Consider the following 24,425-nt stretch of genomic DNA (forward strand, 5'->3'; position numbering starts at 1 on the left):
GGCTGGATACTTTATGGACAGAATGTTACAGTCATACATACAATAATTAACAAACAAATATTTATTATGTAATATTATGTATAAATATATATACATATATATATAAATAAGGAAAATCCTAATATGAGGAGTAAGAATATATATGTATATATAGGTGTGTATATATATTAAAGACGTTATATATATATGTACATATATATTTTAAAGTCTTTAAATATATGAATATATTTATTCATTTTCAGAAGGGAAGAGAAGGAGAGAATTATCAATGTGTGGTTGCCTCTCAAGCACCCCGTACTGGGGACCTGGCCTGCAACCAGGCATGTGCCCTGACTGGGAATCAAACCGATGACACTTCGGTTTTACTGCCGGCACTCAATCCACTGAGCTACACCAGCCAGGGCTACTATATATATTTTTTAATTAATGTAAAACTAGTTTTGATTGCAGTAATGGTAGACAATTGTGTTCACACAGAAGGATATCAGTGATTTTATGTTCATGTTGTCTATAAATAATGCATTTAACTCTGTAGCTCTAGTTACTAATGTTTAACATCAATGTTCTTTTTTTCCCTGGGTGTGCAGAACAATTCTATTTTTCTCATTTACTTACTGTTGTTATTGTATCACAGTTGTCCCAATTTACCTCCTTTGCCCTCCTCCATCCAGCCCAACCCCCACTCCCACAGTCAATCCCTACACCATTGATTTTATTTTTTATTTTATTTTCTTCTTTTTTATTGTATTTTTCATCACCATTTAGTCTCTTTATACATCCTTCCTCCCTGCAATCACCACACTGTTATCCATGGTTGTAAACCCTTTTTCTTTGTTGTTCAATCTCTCTAACCCATAAATTCCCCTCTTAGCTGTCATCCTGCTCTCTGTTCAGGAGTCTGTCTCTATTTTACTTGTTAGTTCAGTTTGTACATTAGACTTCACATATAAGTGAAATCATATGGTATTTGTCTTTCTCTGGGTTATTCCACTTAGCCTAATATTCTCTAGGTCTAACCATACTGTTACAAAGGATAAAATTTTCCTTTTTTATGGCTGAGTAGTATTCCATTATGTAAATGACCCAGAGTTGTTTTATCCACTCATCTTCTGATGGACACTTGGGATACTTCCATATCTTGGTGATCATAAATAATGCTGCAGTGAACATAGGCGTGCTTGTAATCTTTTGAATTAGTGTTTTGGGTTCCTTTTCATATATTGCTAGAAGCGGGATCTCTGGGTCAAAAGGCAGATCCATTTTGAATTTCTCAAGGTATGTCCATACTGCTTTCCACAGTGGGTGCACCAATCTGCATTCCCACCAACAGTGCAAAAGGATTCCCCTTTCTTTACATCCTCACCAACACTTGTTTGTTGATTTATTAACGGTAGCATTCTGACAGCTGTGAGATGATATCTCATTGTGGTTTTAATTTGTATGTTATAAAATACATAGAATACCCAGCATTGTGCTTCTATAATTATTGCAGACCTAGGTGCAAGTGCTCCTATGGAAAAGAAATTGGATTAGGCCCCTGTGGTTAAACTTCACTCATTTTACAGAATGTGTTACAAATTATTCTTTTCTAATTTTATTGTGATTTATTTTATCCCTTCTAAACCACACAGAATTTTCATTTCTTTGATCTACAGTCCCCTTTTTTATTCTAAATTCAATGCTTGTTATTTCCATAAGTGTTAGCATATAAAATAAAGTTTTTAATATTGCAGTTACTATTAAATAACCTTCACTGTGTTGGTGTTTTTTCGAAGATATTCCTAAATTAATATTTTCCTCTTCTTACTGAACTGTTGGTTTAAGAGGCTGGCTTATGTCCATTTGGCAGAACAAGTTCAAACATAGCTATTTTAACAGTATTTTTCTGATATAATTTCTGATCTTTTTTACATTTGCTTTTATGACAAACAAAAAAATTGTATGCGTTTGTTGCTAAACATATCAAGAAATTTTATAAATTTTCTCAGATTCAAAAGGTTTTATTTTGCTCTTAGATACAATTGTTTCTGGTGCAAAATTTGATGTCATTCTAATTTTTGTGTTTGTTGTAGCTCACCTGACTTTTGTCTCTGGTTACCTTCAGAAATTTTCATCTTTCTTATGGTATTCTGAAATTTGTCCTGGCTATATTTAAGAGGGAATTTTTTATACTAACTTTTTCTTTGATGGGGCCAGCTGAGACTTTATTGAGGGGGGAAAAACCCACTTGATTTGGCTTTTAGGGGGGCATGGGTAAGAGGAGGTCCCCCACGCAGTAACCCCCCCATCCCAAGGGTGAGCTGAGGGCTGGGGCTGAGCTTCAGGAGGGTCTCCCATGCCCTCCCCTTTTTTGCACAGCTCCTTCCCTCTGGGTGGGAGGACTGAAGGGACAGCAGTAGTCCTTCACTTGCGCAGAACATCTAAGGACTCAGACATGAGCTTCCTATTGCGTGTCTCAATCTTCTTCACAACCACCATCTTGGAGGAGTGGGTGCTGATGCAGCTGAAGCATCCAGGGCCCCTGCCAGATTCCAGACTGACCTAGAAGCCCAGGCCATAGTTGAAGTTCCTGTAAACTGAGCTCTGCCCAGCTGAGTAATGCTGGTATCTTGGTGTGGGTACTCATGCTCTGCAACCTAAACTCCAGCCGGTTCTCCTTGCCCTCCAGCAGCTTGTGGTAGGTGGCAGTTGCCACATCCAGGGCACACTTGATGTTCATGAGCTCCTGCTACTTATGCAGATTACACAAATGTCAACCAGGCCATGTCCTGCTTGGAAATTCTCAGAGTGGCTTCCAGCTCAGCCACGTTGGCCTGAGCATCCTTGACCGCTAGCTTGTCATGCTACTTGGCAACGGTGATGGCAGCCTGCAGGGAAGACCTCTGGCCTTTGAGGCCATCTCTTAGCCTGGATTCAGCTGATATTCCAGTTAATCTCCGAAATCAATGTCTTCATGCGATGCAGGGCATTTTGATTCTTGCCAGCCAATGTCTGCAGCTCCTCATATTTGATCTGATACATGGTCTCAGCCCCAGCCCAGCTGTGGTTGGTGATCTCCTCATACTGGGCCTTGACCTCAGTGATAATGATGCTGTACAGGTCTAGGAAGTGGATGTTGTCCATGGACAGCACCACAGGCATGCCAGAGATCCAGGCCTGCAGCTCATGAATCTTCTCTTCATGCAGATGCCTATAGAAGTTGATCTCATCGGCCAGCCCCTTCCAGGCAGGACTCCAGATTTACCTTGTTCATGTAAGTTTCACCCGTGTCCCTTTGATGAGAACAGATTCGTCCTCCATATGTTTGTTGAGCTCATCCTTGTATCTTCTCTTCAAGTCCTCCACCAGCCCTTGCATGTTGCCAAACTCCGTCTCCAGTCTGTTTCTCCTGGGCTAGCATTTCCAGCTGCCGCTGAAGGTTACTGATGTAGCTCTCTAACATATTGGCCATGTTACTGTAAATCATCTGCTGCTGCAGGAGAGTCCACTTGGTCTCCAGAATCTTATTCTGCTGCTTCAGGCTCCACACCTTATGGATGAAGGAAGCAAACTTGTTCAGGCTTTTGATATGCTCCTTCTCCTCCTTGCACATGGCATGAATGTTGGGGTCCACCTCCCATTTAAGGGTGCTCAACAGGCTCTGGTTTACTTGTATGGCTTTTATGGTCCGCATACTCCCAGCTCTGCCAAACCCTCGGCTTTTGGGAACTGCTCTGCCTTTCAGGAGTTGTAACTGCCTCCCATGGCTAAGACTGAGTGAGCAACCTCTGAAATGCGAGCCACAAGGAGACAAAACTTGTCTCGGCTTCATCTCCTGTCCCCAAAGCTTGATCAGTTAGTCAGGGATGGGTACAACCCCTCAGAGGAGGGGCAACCTAAGCCAGACACAATCACTTGGGAAACCATCATAGAAGGACTCAGGGGGCTGCTACAAAAAGAGAGTGATGGACCCTCACCCCCTGGCTATTTTGACATAGCCCAAGCCCCCATGTCCTCTGAGAGAAGTACTTCCTGGCTCTAATCCACTTAAGCCTGAAATCCTGTGATGGGAGAGGCAGTGCAGCCCCTTGTGGGCTAGAGAGGGATCCGGGGAGATTGGGCATAAGAAAGAGTTCCTAAAAGTCCTATGAAGCCTGTTTTGCTTTCATTCATACGTTAAGGGTCCAAGCAGGAAATGAGTATGTCTCCCAAAGTTTCTGCCACCCTCTTTCTGACAGACACTGACTCAGACTAAGCCCTCAGATTTCTTTGAAATGTTATCTACTGTTTGATCCTTGTTGCCCTGTATTCCTGTGTATTACAACCCAATAAAAAACCCTGGAGGAAGGGGCTCTTGGCCTTTCTCCTCTGAGAGTTTAGCCACCTCTCCTCTTCAAGCAGATCGGATCTTGGTAGTTACTTTCATCCTTGGTGGACTGGGGGTACTTGCAGAAAAAGTTTCCCCCACACTCGGGCAGATTCATGTTATCTCCTAAGCCAACCTGGTAGCCACTGCATATTAGGGAAATGACAGAGGAGCTGATTGATGCTAGGCTCACTTGAGTACAAGCAGCTGCTGATGGCCCAGGGGCCAGAGGTGGACACCTTATAGGTCTTCTGGGTCACCCTTGTGGACCTGGTGGAGGCTGGAGTGGAGGCAAGGAGGCCAAACCAGACAGAGATTCGAAAAGAAGCCAAAAAACCATAACTTAGTCTTTAAGATCACTGAAGCCCTGTTGGTAGGTATGGACACCCACCCAGATTCAGAACGTGGCTGCTCATTACTGGCTATATAGTCTTAAGCTAGTCAGCCTCTCTGTGCCTCAGTCTCCTCATCTGTGAGTATAGATGACAACAGTCTCAAACTTACAATTTTACTGTAAGTGTTGGATAATTTAAGAATACATCAAGTTTATAGAACAGCACCCAATCTATCTACACAATTACTAAATAAGCATATTGTATTGATTTTATCAAGGAATTATTTTTTAGCCCTGCTAATTCAGTTTATTCTCTGATGTTTTCTTTTTTTTTTCCTACTTCAAAAATAAAACAATTTTTATTTGTTTTCTTTGCTCTTCATTTTGTAACAGCTAGGTCTGTTTTTCAAATATATTTTAGACTACCAAATTTCTCCATAAAAATTTAGTTGAAAATAGTGTCATGATTGTTTTTTTAAATGTTTCTTCCTGAATTATTTGGTATTAGCACTTTTCATGTCTTTGTTACTTTATGTATGTCTGGTAGCCTTCATTTTTATATCATTTTTACCAAAAAGACCATGATGTTTTACATAAGGAGTTGATATGTGTTTCTTTTTCCAGTTCTGTAGGTCTGTTTCCACATATTACGTCCACGAGGAAGGGTGATGGTGGGCTCTATAGAAGAGGATGGCACAGAGTAGGACACTTCCCTGGAGACAGACTGAACATCGCACAAGCTGACAACGTAAGAAGGATTTTACTCTGTGTGATATTTTCTTATGTTTTATTACTAGGCAAAGGTGGTATCATGTGCTTTTTAAAATTGCCTTCAGAAGTTATGATTTCTTTCTTTTGGGGCCCGACTCCCACCTTTGGAGCTTCCTGTGGCATATCTGTCATTTAATTTAAAGGGTGGATCTCAATTTTAGATCTGGCTGCAACAATTGTTGCCTGTACTATTTATGTAGGGCAAGAGGATGGGAGGAGGAACACTCAGGCTTTCCCAGAAGTTTTAATTAAAGTTCTGTAATAAATTGTCCAGACAATTTCTTCTTCTCGTCTTCTGCTCTTTGGATTTATTGACCATGAACTTAAAACTTGTCTGAAGTTGCTTGGGAAGGAAATTTTATCTCTGGTGTTTGCAAGTACTGATTGCTTTCCTGTATCATCTTCTTAATCAAAACCAAATTTTATTTTCTGTATTTAAGGAACTTTCTGATCAACTGTGGTATACTTATTTTTAGCATGATATTATTGAAACTTTTTATTTTTAAAATAAAACTTAGTATCTAACTATAACCAGTACCAAAGTATTTTAAAAGCTCATTCAAAATAAATCCACTTTAAGCAAAAAGTAAAAGTTATAAGAAGAAAAAGAAAAAAAGATTTGGAAGATTAGCTTAAAAATAAAAAATAAATCTTGGTAAGGTATTTTGCAAATTTTAACTTCATTGATGATTAACTATTTTTAATTGTATTTTTTTCTGCATCACCATTTAACTCCCATTATACCTGTAACCATGCAAACCAGGCCTCAGCCACTTGGCACCTTCAATTTACATGACTCAACAACTAATGTTCAAGGGAACAGGTTTTTATTAACAGGCCTCCAACCTTGGGGAGACTGAGAGCACTCCTGCTTAGTCCCCTTCTCTTCCACGAAACCCAGGACTTCCCTTTCTTCCCAAAAGGCTACAAGCTAAAACCATGCCTAGAAGTTTCCAATATCCTTATCTGTCTATCAACTGACCATGCAGATAGATCTCTACCTTCTGGAACATGCACTTGTGGGTTTCAGTGTCACCATCCTCTCTTCAGGATCTGGGCTGCACTGTACTCAACCTCCATGTAGCAGTTCAGAAAACTATGTGCCCTGTACACTGTCCTAGTCTGAGACCCTCCCTCCAAGGCTTCTCTCTGTGGGTTCTAAGCCCCTGGTGGGCCCTGCATCTCCTGGTCCCACAGGGCTCCAGTTCACAGGAGAACATGGCCAGAAGCCCAAATGTCCAAATGCCAAAAACTCAGAGGGAGAGAATTTGCACAAAGCTTTAGAGTCCTATACCAACAGTCCCCATGGTACATACCCCAAGGTACCAAATGAGCGCCTTCTCCATATGGCCTTCAGAGAGGCATAATTCTGAATTCCTGGTCACAGTTAAGCTCCAAGCATCTTTCATGTGTCTGCACTTGATCTGGTGGGTCCCTGAAGTTCTGTCAGTTCTGCCACCATCTTCTCTAGGAAGACCTTCAGGCAGACAGATCTCCTGGCTGACTCCTCTGCAGACCTGCTCTACCTTGTGTCTTCCTTCAGCCCCCCTTAATTTAAATGCTCAGCTTGGAACTTCCTGTGTGATCTCATGTCTGGCTCTTCCTATAGTACATTACAGTCCACCATTTTTGTCAGCTCCCCAGTGTCTGATTTTCTTTTGGCTGCCATCTTTAGTCAAGGCAAGAGTTCCCAGGGCTGCACAGGCATCCAGAGAGGGATACAACTACCTGGCTGTGTCACATGTCACTGCACATTCTCACTGTGACAGACACAATTCACCCTGGGCAGCAGACTTCTTCCCTTTAGGAAGGCACAGCTGTTAAGTTTGCCTTTATTATGCAATGTGCCTTAAAACATTGGACCTTCCACTGCTCTCTTCCCCCAGTCTCACCTACAGGCAGGATTGTGGGGTTATTTCCCTATTATCAGGGGACCCAAGGTCTGCACCCTGTTACATTCCCCTTTCCCCCTGTAATCACCACACTGTTGTCACAACCACTGTTGTGGTTGTCACCACACTGAGTCCTTTCTGCCTTTTTGCTTGATCCCTCTAGGCCCTAATTTCCAACAGAAGTCATCCTGCTCTCTCTCTATGAGTCTGTCTGTATTTTGCTTGTTAGTTCAGTTTGATTGTTAGATTCCAATTATGAGAGAAATCATATGGTATTTGTCTTTCTATGACTACTTATTTCACTCAGCATAATGTTCTTTGGGTCCATCCATGCTGTTGCAAAGGGTAAACAGAAGAGAAAGCCTAGAAATAAACCCACAACTTTATAGTCAACTAATATTCAACAGAGGAAGCAAACACATACAAGGAATGAAGATAGTTTATTCAATAAATGATGTTGTGAAAATTTAAGATATGTACAGAAAAAATTAACTAGACCACCTCCTTACACCACACACAAAAATAAATTCCAAGTTGATTAAAAACTTAAATATTAGACCTGAAACCATAAAAATCCTAAAAGAAAATATAGGAAGTTTAATATCAGACATAGATCATAGTAATATTTTTCTGATATATCTCTACAAGCAAGGGAAACAAATGGAACTACATCAAACTAAAGAGTTTTTGCACAGCATAAGAGACCATTGACAAAATAAAAAGACAACCCACAGAATGGAAGAACATATTTGCTAATATATCTGATAAGGCATTAATATAAACAGAATTTATAAAGAACTTATGAAACTCAACACCAAAAAAAAACAAACAAGCCAATTTTTTTTAAAAAGGGCAAAGGACCTGAGTAAACACTTCTCCAAAAGGACAAAAAAAATGGCCAATAGACATAGGAATAAATGCTCAGCATTACTAACGCAAATTAAAGCAACTGTGAGATGTCACCTCACACCTGTCAGAATGGCTATCATCAATAAATCAACAAACAACAAATTCAGGAGAGGATGTGGAGAAAGGGGAACCCTTTTACACTGTTGGTGGGAATGCAAATTGATGTGGCTACTGTGGAAAACACTATGAAGTTACCTCTAAAATTAAAAATAGGTCTGCCTTTTGACCTCAGGATCCCACTTGTGGGGATATATCCGAAGAAACCCAAAACACTAGTTTAAAAGAACATAAGCATCTCTGTATTCAAGGCAGTGTTATTTATAATAATCAAGTTATGTAAGCAGCCCAGGTGTCAATAAGTAGACAAGTGAATGAAACAACTGTGGGGCATTTACAAAATGGAATGCTACTCAGCCATGCTTATCTATTTAAAAACTAAAATATATTACTTTTCATTGATTCCAGCAGTTATACTACTATACTATATCCTTCCCTTTGCTTCCCTTAAATCCTCCATCTTCAGAATTTTAATTTTGTTAAAAATATGCATTGTGAGGACTTCCGTCAAAATGGAGGCGTAGGTAGAAACACTTTACCTTCTTGCACAACCAAATCTAAAAACAATAAAGTTTTAGCAACATTAAACGCAGCCAAACTACAAAAAATTGAACAATATGGAGTCGTACAACGAACCACTCAGCTAGACCAGCAAGAGGGGCAGAGCCAGCAGCTGAGCTGGTCTGGCAAAAAAGATCCCCCAACCCAGGCAGCCAAGGCCAAATCCCAGGTGCGGGGTAGCGACTGGCGGACCCAGTGAAGGCACAAGGTGGCTGGCTGACAGCGGTCACACATTTGCGCAAAGATAAACCAGCAAATGAGCAAGCAGTGAGACAGACTGGGCAGGCCCCAGTGGCGGGAAGAAGCAGAGGGTACTGCTATTGCTCCCTCTCTGACCCCGCCCCCACATACAGCATCAGAAACCAGCGACCTGGGTGTACCCACCCTGGTGAACAACTAAGGCTCCTCTCCTCATAGGTAACAGATGTGAAGAGATCAAAACATGGCTCAAGAAGAACTCAGAGCCCCAGAACCCATAAATCTAAGCTAACAAGAAATTGCCAACCTACCAGAGGCACAGTTTAAAACACTGGTGATTAGGATGCTCACAGAACTGGTTGATTTTAGCCACAAATTAGAGGAACATATGAAGGCTAGACTAATTGAAGTGAAGGGAAATGCACGGGAAAGTAATAGTGATGGAAAGGAAACTGGAACTCAAATCAAGGGAGCGGACCAGAAGGAAGAAAAAAATGACCAAACAGAAAAATATGAAGAAACAAGAATTCAAAAAAATGAGGAGAGGCTAAGGAACCTCCAGGACATCTTTAAACGCTCCAACATCCGAATTATAGGGGTACCAGAAGGGGAAGAGGAACAGCCATGAGTGGAAACCTTATTTGAAAAAATACTAAAGGAGAACTTCCCCATTCTGACAAAGGAAATAGACTTCCAGGAAATCCAGGAAGCTCAGAGAGTCCCAAAGAAGTTGGACCCAAGAAGAAACACACCAAGGCACATCATACTTACATTAGCCAAGATTAAAATGAAGGAGAGAATCCTAGAAACAGCAAGAGATAAGGGGACAGTCACCTACAAAGGAGTTCCCATCAGACTGTCAGCAGATTTCTCAAAAGAGACCTTACAGGCAAGAAGGGACTGGAAAGAAGTATTCCAAGTCATGAAATCCAAAGACCTACATCCAAGATTGATCTATCCAGCAAAGCTTTCATTTAGAATGGAAGGACAGATAAGGTGCTTCTCAGATAAGATCAAATTCAAGGAGTTCATCATCACCAAGCCCTTATTATATGAAATGTTAAAGGGACTTATCTAAGAAAAAGAAGGTAAAAAAGATGAACAGTGAAAAGACAGCAAACTAACAGTTATTAACAACCACACCTAAAACAAAAGCAAACTAAGAGGAGAGCCATATCAGGAGTGAACCATAGAAATGAAGATCACATGGAGGGTTAGCAACAGGGGAGTGGGAGAAGGAGAAGGGGGGAGAAGGTACAGAAAATAAGTAGCACAGACAGTAAGTAGAAAATAGATAGGGGGAGGGCAAGAATAGTATGGGAAATATAGAATCTAAAGAACTTGAGACACGTGGTCATAAACTAAAGGGGGGATGGTGGGGGAGAGTGTGCAGGGTGGAAGGGAATGAAGGGGGGAATAGAACAACTGTAATGGCATAATCAATAAAATATATTTTTAAAAATATGCATTGTGTTTATATTGTACTGTGGGATATTTGAAATACAGAATTGTGAAGGAGAAAATAGCTGACAAAATGTTGAGTCAATTGACCACAGAACAGGCAATATGAAATGGAAAGAAACATTTGTGGTCATGGTATGAGTGGACTTCTATAATGACAACATTAGCTTTCATGTGTGGCCTCGTAAGGGCTTCACCAATGAATGTTCAGAAGGAGTATCCCTAAAGATATATTCCATCAATTCAATAGAATAAAAGTATTTTTTAAAATGTCTTAATACACTTTACTTTTTACTTTGAAATTTTTGTTAAACTTTTTCTCTTTTCTATATCACAAGTTCAGTTTTCTGGGTTCCATAAAAATGAATGATCTCAATTAGTTATTAGGTAAATAGTTAATAATATCTAAATCTTATTGAATATTCTCACAGTTCTTTATAATGATATTTTGAATTAGACAAATGATGTTTTTAATATAGAAATAATATCAATATAATGGTTCCTAATTTTAATGCATTATTTAATCATCAATGTTTATTCTATATGATTTCTCTATATCACTTACATATATACATATTCTTTATTGCATACTTAATTTAAACAACCCTCACTGGCAGGAAAAGACACACTAAGATATCGTGTTATTAAAAGAATCCTGAATATTTCCTCCTAATCAGCTCTTTTTTAATAGGATAAGACTTGAATGATTGTTGCTTTCTTTGTAAAAGCCTCTTATCCATAATAAGACTTTCTAGTTCCAGCCCACCAACACTTAACCACAGGTATTTCCCTTACCAGTCTGTTACCTTCTGTATGCTGCTTTCCTGGACATTGTGGGGAGGGTGGGACATAACTGCATACTGTGTCTTTCTGTCAAAGTCTTTTTAGTTCTTCCTTAATTTAAGTCTGTGTTTCCCCTATTTAAAGATATTCTCTGCTTACACATTTACAAGTAAAAGTCTTGATTTAGCTACTCTGTTTTCATAGCCTACTTTTACACAGATAAATTTGTTATATATTTGTCCTATACATAATTATTTTGTAATATAGGCCCATAGTCATGTGATAACAAAGATTGTTCTTTCATGGTGTGAAGCACAGTAACATTTTCCTGATACTTACAATATTGTAAAAAATTAGCAGGTTATCTCTGTTAGCCCTGGAAGAAACCTGCCATATTAATAAAATATGTGCAAGTGATTCAAACTAAATGCTTTGACCATGTTAATAGTTTTAGTAATTATTACCAAAGACTGACTAAAGCTAAAATCATACTTATTAAGATTCAATCTCCACTGATCTATTTAATGTTATTTCTAGGTAATTCTAGCCTATGGTAAGCATATATATATATATATATATATATATATATATATATATGAAGTATTTTTGCTCATTTTCTATAAAGTCCAATTTGATTATTATGTTCTTCCTTTCAGTAGGGAAGATACAACCAAAGTAATAGTCTTATTCATTAACTAGGATGAAACTGTGATTGATTGATTGCTTAATATTTAAACTGTTCTTTCATGTGCATTGAATTAACTTCTCTGCTGATAGGTTAGCTGTCATGCATAATGCTTAGACAGCTTAAATAATAAATTATTTCATTAAAAGAACTGCAGTATCATTATTGTTATTTGTTATTCATGAAAATCATGCTAATGATTACCATGTCATATTTTAAGAAGCTTAAATGAAGTCCCTTACAATTAAGCAGTAATTTTAGGACAATAAAGTAATATCTAGGACATCTTATTTGCAAAATAAAGGTTATGTGAGGCATGATTTTAGAAAATGGTTCTTAATGATGATTGTATATCATTTGTGTATGTATTTTAGAATTTCATGTATAATATATTTATATAAACAAATAAATAAATGTATGTATGTATGTCTCCTGGATATATTTATTTGATGCCATTTGTTTATGATGATTTATAAATAAAATCTGCATACTTTTTTCTTTCTTTTTTATAGGTTTAAATCTAATACAGCAACACCTAAATATTTTTCTATCAGTCACTTGTTAGCTCAGCTCTACTTAGTGATATTCAGACCTGCTATCTGGACCAGCTAAAGTCACTTGAGAGTCAGTAATTGCATAGCCCTTCTCTTTTACTTATTATATGCTAAGAAAACTAAAGAGCCATTTTCCCACAAATTCAGATGTTCAACTCCATATTCTGTCAGAGGGAACATAAATAACACTGTTAGAGGCACTATCAGAAAAGGACAGGATGGTTAATTCAATTTTCATTGAGGGAATGTTATTTGTAAAACATTGTGCTAGACACTGGGGTACAAAGGGGTAGGAGTATCATCTCTGTTCCCTAGGTCTCTATAATTTTCAGATGAAGGAGTGATAAAACAAATATAAAGGACAATGCAGAACAAAATAAAATTGTGTCACAACAAATTATAAATAAATCGCTGTAGTGCAGTCTAACAAGAGAAAAATTACATCCAATTGTAAGGAATAAAGAAAGGCTTTTTAAGTAAGCCTTAGAGGATATTGAGAATTAACCCTATGTGACGTAAGTGTAAAGGGTTGGTGTTATTTCAACAGGTGGAGATGAGGTGTGAAGCATTTTAATTAAAAGAAAAATATTTAGGAAAACACAAGGCATATCTAAGGAATGGCAACAGTTTCAAAGTCAGAAATACCTATAACACAGTATGTATTATTTGATCATTGTTTTTCACCATCTGATTATGACTATCGTCTCTAAAGAAACAAAATTCCATATGATAAGCAAAAGCTAGGGCAGATGGGCCAGGTTCATAATCCTCTCTCATTTCTATGATGGCAATCCTCCTGCAGGGGTGATGTGTGAATGTAAAAGTCTTTTTTATGATGCTAACTTTAAATGCAAGGTCCAGAATCCTGAGGTAAGCAAATAAATATGGTATTTTGTGATAAAGCATTTGTGTTAAATGGTAATGTGATACAGCAGTTTATTAACTCTTCTCACAAATTCTCCAAACAAATAAACAATACATTATATATTTGCCAGCTACATTCTAGAAACCTCTATGGGTGTCTGCAGGATAGTGTGAGTGGGAGTATTATTGAAGTGCAGAATCTTTGCCTGAACCATTCTATTACCACTACCTAGGAGAGGACTTTAGTACTTAAGTGAGGAGATTCAGAATTCTACTATTAGTCTTATTCCTGATAAAGTAATGGCCAAAGTTAAGTGTTGATTATTCACAGATCATTAAAGTGTTCATGTCTTGAGACTCTGTTACTTCTGCAGGGTCCAAAATTGTGGTCACATCAAAGAGTTTTCAAGTGTCCTGTACTTGCTTATTGCATTCAGTCATATCCAGGATGGGCAATGGCAAAATACAGTGGGTGAGGAGACAAAAATTACCTGCTATAACTACCCCTGCAATTCTCCACTGCCCACTTCCTGAAGACCCCTGGATTTTTAAGTTGGTTGACTTCAGTGACTTGCTCTGAAAGATATAAGACAAATTTATTTGAATAAATGTTAAATGTTACTTAAGTATAAACTAATCCCTTGCTAAGCTAATGTTCATATTATATTAGGGAGAAGAGTTCAATGGAAGAATTTATACTCATTTGAAAAATTGGTAAAGATATTTTACTAGTAACAAGGGAAAAATATCATATATATTTTTTTCAAATTTTGATTTTCTACTTAGTAGTTATTGAGTACTAACTTTATTTCACACTGGTTATTTTATTTCAGCCAAGCTACTTCAACTACATAAGATTTGGCTTCTTTTGTCAAGTGGGTAACAAGAATTGACATTTATAATACTGTAAATCTTAATATCCACATTTTACAGATGAACCCAAGCCACAGAGAGGTTAAATAACTTCCCCAACAACACATAACTAGTAGGTGGTGGTCACAGATTCTGGCTGAGGCAGTATGCTTCAGTATAGTACAGAGGACATGCTCATACCTTTATGCCAACAGCAGAAATCAGCAAGTGAAACTTGGAAAGAGCATCATTGAGTAAACAGTAGTTTAAATATTAAAAATTTTGATATTTCCAAGATTAAATTTATATCATCAAACTGTATTTATACATAGAACAACAAGCACCAATTATAGTCTTCAATTTGGAGGAAAATATAATATACAGCATGGGTCTGTAATATTAAAATACATATTTAAAATAAATCATAAAACAGAAGGATCCAAGGACAAAGATTTTGAAGATAAGATTTTTCTCCTTAGTCCTCAGTTGGAATTACCTTTGGTTGGAAGAGACTAGCAAAAGTCATGTGGACCAAACCCAGCTACCATGGTTATACACACACCTTTTTTTTTTAAGATTTTTATTTATTTATCTTTAGAGGGGAAGGAAAGGAGAGAAGGAGAGAAATATCAATGTATGGTTGCCTCTCATTCGTCCCCTGCTGGGAACTGGCCTGCAACCCAGGCATGTGCCCTGGCTGGGAATCGAACCGCGATGCTCTGGTTCATAGGCCCACACTCAATCCACTGAGCTATACCAGCCAGGGCTACACACACCTTTTTAAAAAAATTAAATTAATTGAGGTGATATTGGTTTGAAAATCCATACAATTTTCAAGAGTACAACTCAATAAAACATCATCTACACACTGCATCGTGTACCCCTCACCTTAAGCAAAGTCTCTTTCCATCCCCATTTTCCCTCCTTTTGCCAAACTCTCCTACCTCCCATCCCTTTCTGTCTGGCTATGGGTAAGTATTCAGAGGGGGCATTTAAGTAGTGGCTCTTTCCTTTAGATGAGTCAGCATCCTCTGAGCAATGTGTTTCAATGTTTGTCATTGTAAAGGGAGTTAGGAAGTTTTTTTTAAATTATTGCTTATAGCGAACATTTCCAGATAACTAATGTTCAGTGTTATAATTTAACTATTTCTGGAAAAAGCACATTTTAATGTATAACATAATCCTATCTTTTCTTGAATTCACTAAAAATCACATTGCGGACTTTTTTGAATAGTTTTAAGAACAGTCATTTAGAAAATAAAAAATTTGGACTCAAAGTAAAAAAAAATATTTAAACAGTATGTTTCTGATCTATTAATATTTCTGATGTTGGTCCTACTGTTCTTACATGTCATGACCTTTTTATTTTTGATGCATCACATGCAGTGTGTTTAATACATTGTGGCTTAATTTGAATTCATTAAATAATGCAATTAGCTGCATATGTTAATATGTTTACCTACCTTTTTTCCAAAAATGATTCTCAGAGATTTACACATTAAAAGCAATTGAAATATCCTTGAGGAAGGTTCGGCAACCAGGCATTAGTAAACACTGTGAAGATAATAATTTCTTCATCAGTATGTGAAACCAGTTTCAAAAAGCCTGAAGAATGTGAATTAAATGTTCTCAAGGAGAAACAGAAAAGGTTAAAATTCATCATTTTAACTGATAGTTCTTCTGTGGGAAAGTAGGTAATACAAAGAATACGAAATATAGTTTTAATTTTGTAGTCTCACCAAAAACATTTCTAAGGGGACAATAACTTAATTACTCCAATTGTAAACAAGCTTCTTATAATATTTATTGATGTTATATTTATTTGTGCTTCATGAGATATATTTCTGAGTTTAAAAAACATCGAATTCAAAATGTTAGCACCTTTCTCTTTTTAATGCAGTGCGACCTGTGATTGTAATTTTAACTCCTTCATGTTTGATGTGCTAAATCTCATGCTTAAATTAGGTCTGAGACCGTGTTTCACGAATGCAATGGATAGAATTAACTTTAATCATAACTTAAAACATCAAGATCTTTTCAGAAATATGAAATTATATTAAAAACAATTTCTATTCTCAATTTTTAGTTTTTCTTTATTAGTTCATGGTAATGTAAGCAAAAGTCCAAGGTCATTCAGCAATCTCCTGGTTTGTTTAGGAAAAAAAGAAATTGTAGTAGTAAAGTATGATAGCAAGATGAGGAATTTTTCTTAGGCTCCAACCTAGGTCTTACTGGTGCCACACCAAAGAATGTCCCTGTCATCATCAAGCTCTGACATTATTCTTTTTTTTAATTTAGTTATTTTTCAAGTACAGTTTTCTGTTTATTTCTCCCATCCCAGCCCACCCCTCCCCCATGCACCCCACCTCCCTCCCATTTCCGCCCCCCTTAGTTATAGTCCCTGTGTCCTTTATACTTGTTCCTCTAAATCCCTCCTATTTTTCCCCTTAAATTCCCTCCCCTCTCCCCTCTGGTCGCTGTCCCCCTGTTCTCTATTTTAGTGTATTTGTTTTTATTTTGCTTGCTTGTCTGTTTTGTTGTTTAGCTTCCTGTTAAAGGTGAGATCATATGATATTTGTCTTTCAACCCTTGGCTTATTTCACTCAGCATAATGCTTGACATTATTCTCTTTATCCTCAGAACAGAAATGAGAATGGTCCTCACCCTAAGACTAAGTATCAAATTCTAGGCTATTTGTAGATGACAGAAATCAGAGAACTGTTATATTGCATAGGCATCCTGTTGAGAATGGATTTCTCTTGTCTTCTATTTTCTTAATCTATAGGCCAAGAGGCCCGTAAGGAGGCCCGTAAGGGGGCCCGCAAAGTGTTTCTAACACAGAGGAAGAGCATACATTCCCTGAAAATATTTACTGAAGGGGGCATAACCTTATGGGACATTAAGTTAAACGCTTTGGTTTTGTTTAAATAAAAGAGAACTTGTACAAGTGGTTACAAAGGGAACTTGAAATACCTGGAGAAGGAGTTTAAACCTCGGGATGGATAAAAGGACTCAAGAACAATGAATTCCTTTTTTACAGGGTCTATATTTACCCAAATTAAGCTCTGGGATTCTTCCATTAAGGTGGAAGATCTGGAGACTTAAATTTTTGGAAGTATTTTTGTTTATATGAGTGTGAGAAAGATTTGAAGGAGTAAATACTTGATCTTCATACCAGATTGAAAATGACAGGGCTAAGGTTGACCAGAAAATATTCAAGCACAGATTTGGCTGGACAGACTATGACTAAATATACAGATACATACTCAAGAGTAGATTTCTTGGTCTGTACTTGTCAAACTTCAATGCATTTCCAATGCTTGTTTTACTCTTACATTTTCTCTTGCCCCACTTTTTAAAAAAGTTTTCTATATCTTCTGTAACATCTCAACATTTAGAAGAAATTAATCCACTTATTAAAATATGAAATGAAGCTTCTAAAGCTAATATTTTTCTAATCTTATTTTTCATCTTAGAATTGTTTTCAAAATATGAGCATGATTTCAGTTATTATCTAGGCCATTACTAACTAACTGGTTCATCTTGGAAACTTTTAATCTCTCTGAATTTCTCATTTGTAAAATGGGTTAATCATACATCAAAATATTGTAGGGAGAATTAAATGACCTGTTGCATATAAATTGGTAAATAGCCAGCAATAAATAAATTATTATTATTGTTTATTGTAAAGTTCTATCTAACCTCTTGGATTTTGCATTTCATTGAATTCTGCAGCTTGTTAGAAAACCCAAAATATAAGATCAGTTTTAGTGATATATTGGGCATATTACCATAACGTAGCCCATTTTCCTGGTTATCTGGGAAATTTTGGCACTGTAGCTGTCTTTGGAGCCAGTGTATTCTACTCCAGTGCTGAATAAGAGAGAAGTGAGGTTGATAACGTTTTCTCAATGCCCTCAAGCTAGTCACCACAATGAGCAATTAATTTCCATTTTTGCATATTTTCATATTGTCTCCACTGGGCATTAGATAATCTAAAATATAAACTTGAAATGTTAACTAAGAAAAAGTCTAAGTCAACATATATCATTTCCTCTTATAAATTTATGTTAATAATTTTTATTTTTGTGGAGATTGAAGTGGCTTCAATTATTTATATCACTTAAATATTTTTAACGTTGTAAGAGATTATCATTTTTAAAATAATGAAATCCAATTTATATTGAACACATTTTAGCTGACTAGCTTTTATGCATGATCTACTAAAGGCAAGTTAATCACATGTTCCATTCTCAGTACTACGTATCCTTTGTTCGCGCAATCATTTTTAAAGTTTTGCGGTAGTCCTACCATGTCTATGTAACTTAGTTGGTTAGCCTGTGCTGCTAATGAAGTGAGGGCATGGGTGACATCCATTTTCAGGCAAATTAGTTTTACTCTGTCCACACACCATAACCCTAACCTAAGGTAAATTGTGCTGAAATTGAATACCTGCTGATACAAAGCAGAAAATGTGATACTTTTTTCCCAACTGGAAAAGCAATATTAGTGTCTATGTCTGTTCAAATGAAATCACTATAATCTTTCATAAACACAGCACATTATTATTTTTAATTACCATTACATGTATAAGTTCTTACTTTTTTCTCAGATTGTTTTGAAACAAACTAGTTTATTGATCCTTAAATTATTTTATTTTGATTACCCCTTGGACACATACTCTGAATCAGAGAGACAAAAAAATGGTGGTTCTTATTATGGGCATTCTATCTGTATTTAGAACTATAATCTTACAAAAATAGTTTCAACTTAACTTTCCATGGGTCTACAAAGAAAACATTTGAACGTTCAAGTCAGTTTCTGTTTTACCATTAGGTGTGATTGATGACCTCTATTCATATAGCAGTGGGATGGGTTAGGTTTATGATTCTCATAGGGGTATGGAGACTTGGAACTGCACATATAACTCTTACCATTACTTAGCATCTGAAAGTGTGGCTGAACATTTCAAAACAGCATGTAAGTCATTACAATTAACAGTAGTCAAACTGCCCATCCAAAGGAACTAGATTGATATGCCATCTGTTATTTTTCCTTTCAAAACTTCTAGTCTGTAATCAATAAAAAAATTTAAAAAAAACAAAAAAAAACAAAAAATTTAAAAAAACCCTTCTAGTCTGTTTGTCTAAGGAAGCCATTTAACATTTAAAGTGGTGTTCTTTTTTAAGGTGTGTGATAGACTGATGAAGACAAGCTTTTGCTTTAATTATCAAGTTTCTGTGATTCGATATAATTTTTTCAGTGTTCAGAGTCCTTTATAAATCAAAAGGAATTCAACCAAAACTGTAATTAATGCCAAATGACTAGTCACAAAAGTCCCTAATGAAAAAATTCTAATCTTTGATTAAATCTCATCACACTTTTTCTTGATGACAAACTGTTGTCTGAAAAGGAATGTAATTGATACATAGTATATTGTCTCTTTAAAATGACACGTTCAAATTACATAAAATGATTATGGTTTGCTTAAAAGTTAGAAACAATTTTTAAGTCATAGTTTTATTTTTTAATTTATTTTTTATTGATTATGCCATTACAGTTGTTCTATTCCCCCCCTTCATTCCCCTCCACCCTACCCCCCGTCCCCACCATTACCCCCCTTTAGTTTATGACCATGTGTCTCAAGTTCTTTAGATTCTATATTTCCCATACTATTCTTGCCCCCCCATCTATTTTCTATCTACTGTCTATGCTACTTATTTTCTGTACCTTCTCCCCACTTCTCCTCCTCCCACTCCCCTGTTGCTAACCCTCCTTGAGATCTTCATTTCTATGGTTCTTCTCCTGATCTAGCTGTCCTTTTAGTTTGCTTTCGTTTTAGGTGTGGTTGTTAATAACTGTGAGTTTGTTGTCCTTTCACTGTTCATGTTTCTTTAACTTCTTTTTCTTAGATAAGTCCCTTTAACATTTCATACAATAAGGGCTTGGTGATGATGAATTCCTTGAATTTGATCTTATCTGAGAAGCACCTTATCTGTCCTTCCATTCTAAATGAAAGTTTTGCTGGATAGAGCAATCTTGGTTGTAGGTCTTTGGATTTCATGACTTGGAATACTTCTTTCCAGCCCCTTCTTGCCTGGAAGGTCTCTTTTGAGAAATCCGCTGACAGTCTGATGGAGACTCCTTTGTAGGTGACTGTCCCCTTAGCTCTTGCTGTTTCTAGGATTCTCTCCTTCATTTTAATCTTGGCTAATGTAATGATGATGTGCCTTGGTGTATTTTTTCTTGGGTCTAACTTCTTTGGGACTCTCTGAGCCTCCTGGATTTCGTGGAAGTCTATTTCCTTTGCCAGATTGGGGAAATTCTCCTTTATTATTTGTTCAAATAAGTTTTCCATTGGTGGCTGTTTCTTTCCCCCTTCTGGTACCCCTATAATTCGGATGTTGGAGCGTTTAAAGATGTTCTGAAGGTTCCTAAGACTCTCCTCATTTTTTTGAATTCTTGCTTCTTCACTCTTTTCTGTTTGGCCATTATTTGCTTTCTTCTGGTCCACTCCCTTGATTTGAGTCCCAGTTTCCTTTTCATTGCTATTGGTTTCCTGTGCAATTCCATTCATTTCAATTAGTTTGGCCTTCATATGTTTCTCTAATTTGTGGCTATAATCAACCAGTTCTGTGAGGATCCTGATCATCAGTGTTTTAAACTGTGCCTCTTATAGGCTGGCAATTTCTTGTTCACTTAGATTTATAGGCTCTGGGGCTTTGAGATCTTCTTGAGCCATTTTTGTTCTGTTCGCGCCCTTTAAGTATGAGGAGCGGAGCCTTGGACTCCCAGGTCGCTGGGTTGTGATGCTGTATGTGGGGACATGGTCAGAGCAGGGAAATGGCAGCCCCCTCTGCTGTTGCAGGCCACTGGGTGAGGAGTAGAGCCTTAGGTGGTTCACCAGGGTAGGGCCACTTAGGTTGCTGTGTTATGAGGCTGTATGTGGAGGTGGGGTCAGAGCGGGGAAATGGTGGTGCTCTCTGCTGCTGCTCACCGCTGGGGCTGCTGGCTCTCGTCCAATCGCCCACTCCTTCGCTTGTCTATCCACACACGAATGCGCGACCACAGTCAACCCACAGCCCTGCTCCCTCGCTGTTTCCTGTGGTCGCTTGCTGAGTTACCCACCAGGTCCAACACTGTGCCTGGATTCCGCGCACCTGAGTCCATCTGACCGAGTTTTCCTGTGCAACCCCACTCCGCCAGCTGTTGGTTTCCCCCCTCTTACCAATCAGGCTGAAGAATTTATTGTTATCAGACTTCCCGAAAAGTTCAATTTTCTGTGTTCTGACTGTTTTCTGTTGCTAATACTTAGTTGTCTCTAAACTTGGTTGTATGAGGAAGCACGACGTCTCCACTTATGCCTCCATCTTGGCAGAAGTAGGTCATAGTTTTATATTGATTGCTTTTTCTCTTTTTGCCACTATAATTGGAAGTCTTGTTTTTCATTAAATGGTGAACCGGCTAGCCCTGGCTGGTGTAGCTCAATGGATTGAGCATGGCCTGTGAAGCAAAGGGTCACCAGTTCAGTTCCCAGGCAGGGTACATGCCTGTGTTGCAGGCATCTGTGTCCCCCAGTAGGGGACACATGAGAGGCAACTACCTACTGATGGTTCTCTCCCACTCTTTCTCCTTCCCTTCCTTTTTTGCTAAAAACAAATAAATAAAATATTTTTAAATATATTAAAATAATGGAAGACAAGAGAAAGTAGTTACAAACAATTGAATATTTCTTGTGGAACTCTAGGGCTTTAGAAAACTGAGTGATCTCTATTTAAAAAAAACTAGTCTAGTGGAAGGTAGCACAAAAGCAAACAAGAAAATGCATATTGCTTATATCAGAAATAGTGAAGTGATTGAAATTTGGGTATTGGTGAGGGAAAATAATGTTATTAGGTATTTTATATATTTTCTTTAGCACAAATTATTGTCCATAATTTAAAAAAATTAAATTGAAGATGTCAAAATTTCATTGACCACTTTATCACTGAGTTATAAATGCTTATGATACATTTTTATAAATTCCTGATGCTTATCTCCCCACTTACCATATTTTCAGGACTATAAGACGTCTCCCTCCCCAATTTGGGAGGAATAATGGTTGTTAATGCTGCTGTTGAGTTCTGTTTACCTTTGCATTGGTGAAATATTATGCTATTTATGTTATTAAATATTTTACATTTTTGCTTCAATTTTTTTTCTATTTTCCTCTAAAACCTAGATGCATCTTATGGTCTGAAAAATACAGTAATTTTATATATAAATGTATATACACAGGTTTTTTAAAAGTTCAAATATTGTATACCCTGTTTTTATTAAATGTTATTTAATGTAAACTTTAAGCATTGTTTTTCTTTACTATTTTTCTTACATTAACATTTGAATAGAATACTAACATAGAACTGTTCTACATTATGAAGCTGTTCTACAGCAATGTAGCTGTTCTATGTAGCTGTTCTACAATACATTTTTCTAATTCCTTTGTGGTAGGCAGAATACTCTCTGCAAGAATGTTTGTATCCTAATCCCTAGAATCTGCAAATATGTTGTAGTTCATTGGAAAAGTCATTTCTCAGATGTAAATAAGTTTACAGAATTTAATTTAGGGAGATTGAGTTGTTTGGTTGGACCCAGTCTAGTAACATAAATCCTTCTAAAAGCAGAGAATTTCTCCAACTGGAGGCAAAAGAGATGTAGCAGAAGGAGAAGTCAGAGAGATTCAAAGGTTGAGAAGATGCCAGCTTGGCTAGTTTGAAGACGGAGAGGGCAACTCGACAAGGCATGTAAACAGTCATAAGATGCTGAGAAAACCTCCTGGTTGACAACCAGCAAAGAAACGCGGACCTCATTCTTGCAGTCGCACTGAACTGAATTTGGCCAACAGTCCTGGATCATGGACAAAAGACAATTTGGTCTGCCTTGTTCACTATTATAATTCCAAAACCTGACATGTACATCTCATTTGCTGAATGAATGAATGAAAGAATGAAAGAATGAAATGTCTACTTTTGAAGAATTGTTTTTTATTCTCTTGAGATATGGGTCTAATTTTCTTTATTTGTAGCAGCTACAAGTTCTATATTAAATACACAATATTGTTTGGATGAGAAATTTAGAATAAGAATCTATTTAATACAACAAAGAAAATGCACCAAAATGAGTTCCTGGAAATAAAAAAAATCAATTTGGTAAAATCAGGGAAACATTGCATTCTGTAGCTAATCTTACAGAAAGAAAAACAAAATAGGGAGAAAAAACAGGGAGAAGAGTGAAGATTGCCCATGTATTCTGGTGAAAGAGTAGAATAAGCAAAGAATGCAGAGGAATTTGAGTATATGGAGTCAAGGCTTTATTAAAGACTGAAGCACCACTCTTCGTTCCAGGGAGGGGTGTAGAATGATTCTGTTCAATAAATGAAGACATGCTCTGGCCAGTTGGCTCACATGGTTGGAGCATCATCCAGTATATTAAAAGGCTGCATGTTCCTTCCTCTGTCAGAACTTTTACTAGAGGCAACCAATCTATGTTTCTTTCCTACACAGATGTTTCCATTTCTCTCTCTCTCAAACTGTAAAAAAAATGTATAAGAATTAAAAAAATAAAAAAGTATTAAAATAAAGTTATGAAGGAAAATATATATTATTAATAAAAAATTTTAAATTGAGTCCAAAAGCTAAAGAGTATCTGAGATACCATAGAACTGTAGTTTCTTCCATGGTTTAATTACAATGGTTTATCCACTCATCAAGCAATTAAGTGTCCATGCTGTCTTGCTTGACTTCCCATCAGCTTGCTTTCTGCAAATGTCACTCATTCTGGAAATAGTAGGAGCCCACTCTCATGTTAATAAGTGTGTTGGGTCTTGAGAAACTGTAGCAGGATGCTGCTTGCATTTTTCTCTCTGACCATAGGGTGCAACCTACCCAAAGCAGCACTGGGAAGGGTAATTGGGAGTTAACTCTTGACAATTTTTTAATTATTCTTGAAATTTAAAAATTAAGGAACTATTTCTGTGTTGATTTTGCATTTGCCTGGTAGTCCATGAGCTATTCTAATTAACAAACCTGGGCCTTTTTGTGTGTGGGGGGGGACTTTGGAACCTTTTCTTTCCTATTTTTTTAATTTTATTTTAATTGTTATTCATGTATAGTTTTCTGTC

The 24,425-nt window shown here is 37.2% G+C and overlaps 1 pseudogene; it reads right to left on the reverse strand.

The window, feature by feature from the left end:
* Positions 1-2,403: 2,403 nt before the first annotated feature.
* On the reverse strand, positions 2,404-14,792 carry LOC119051165 (keratin, type II cytoskeletal 8-like; annotated as a pseudogene).
* Positions 14,793-24,425: the final 9,633 nt, after the last annotated feature.

This window comes from Artibeus jamaicensis, unplaced genomic scaffold, assembly GCF_021234435.1.
Source record: "Artibeus jamaicensis isolate MK-2021 breed Jamaican fruit bat unplaced genomic scaffold, CSHL_Jam_final contig_415, whole genome shotgun sequence".
Taxonomy (NCBI): Eukaryota; Metazoa; Chordata; class Mammalia; order Chiroptera; family Phyllostomidae; genus Artibeus; species Artibeus jamaicensis.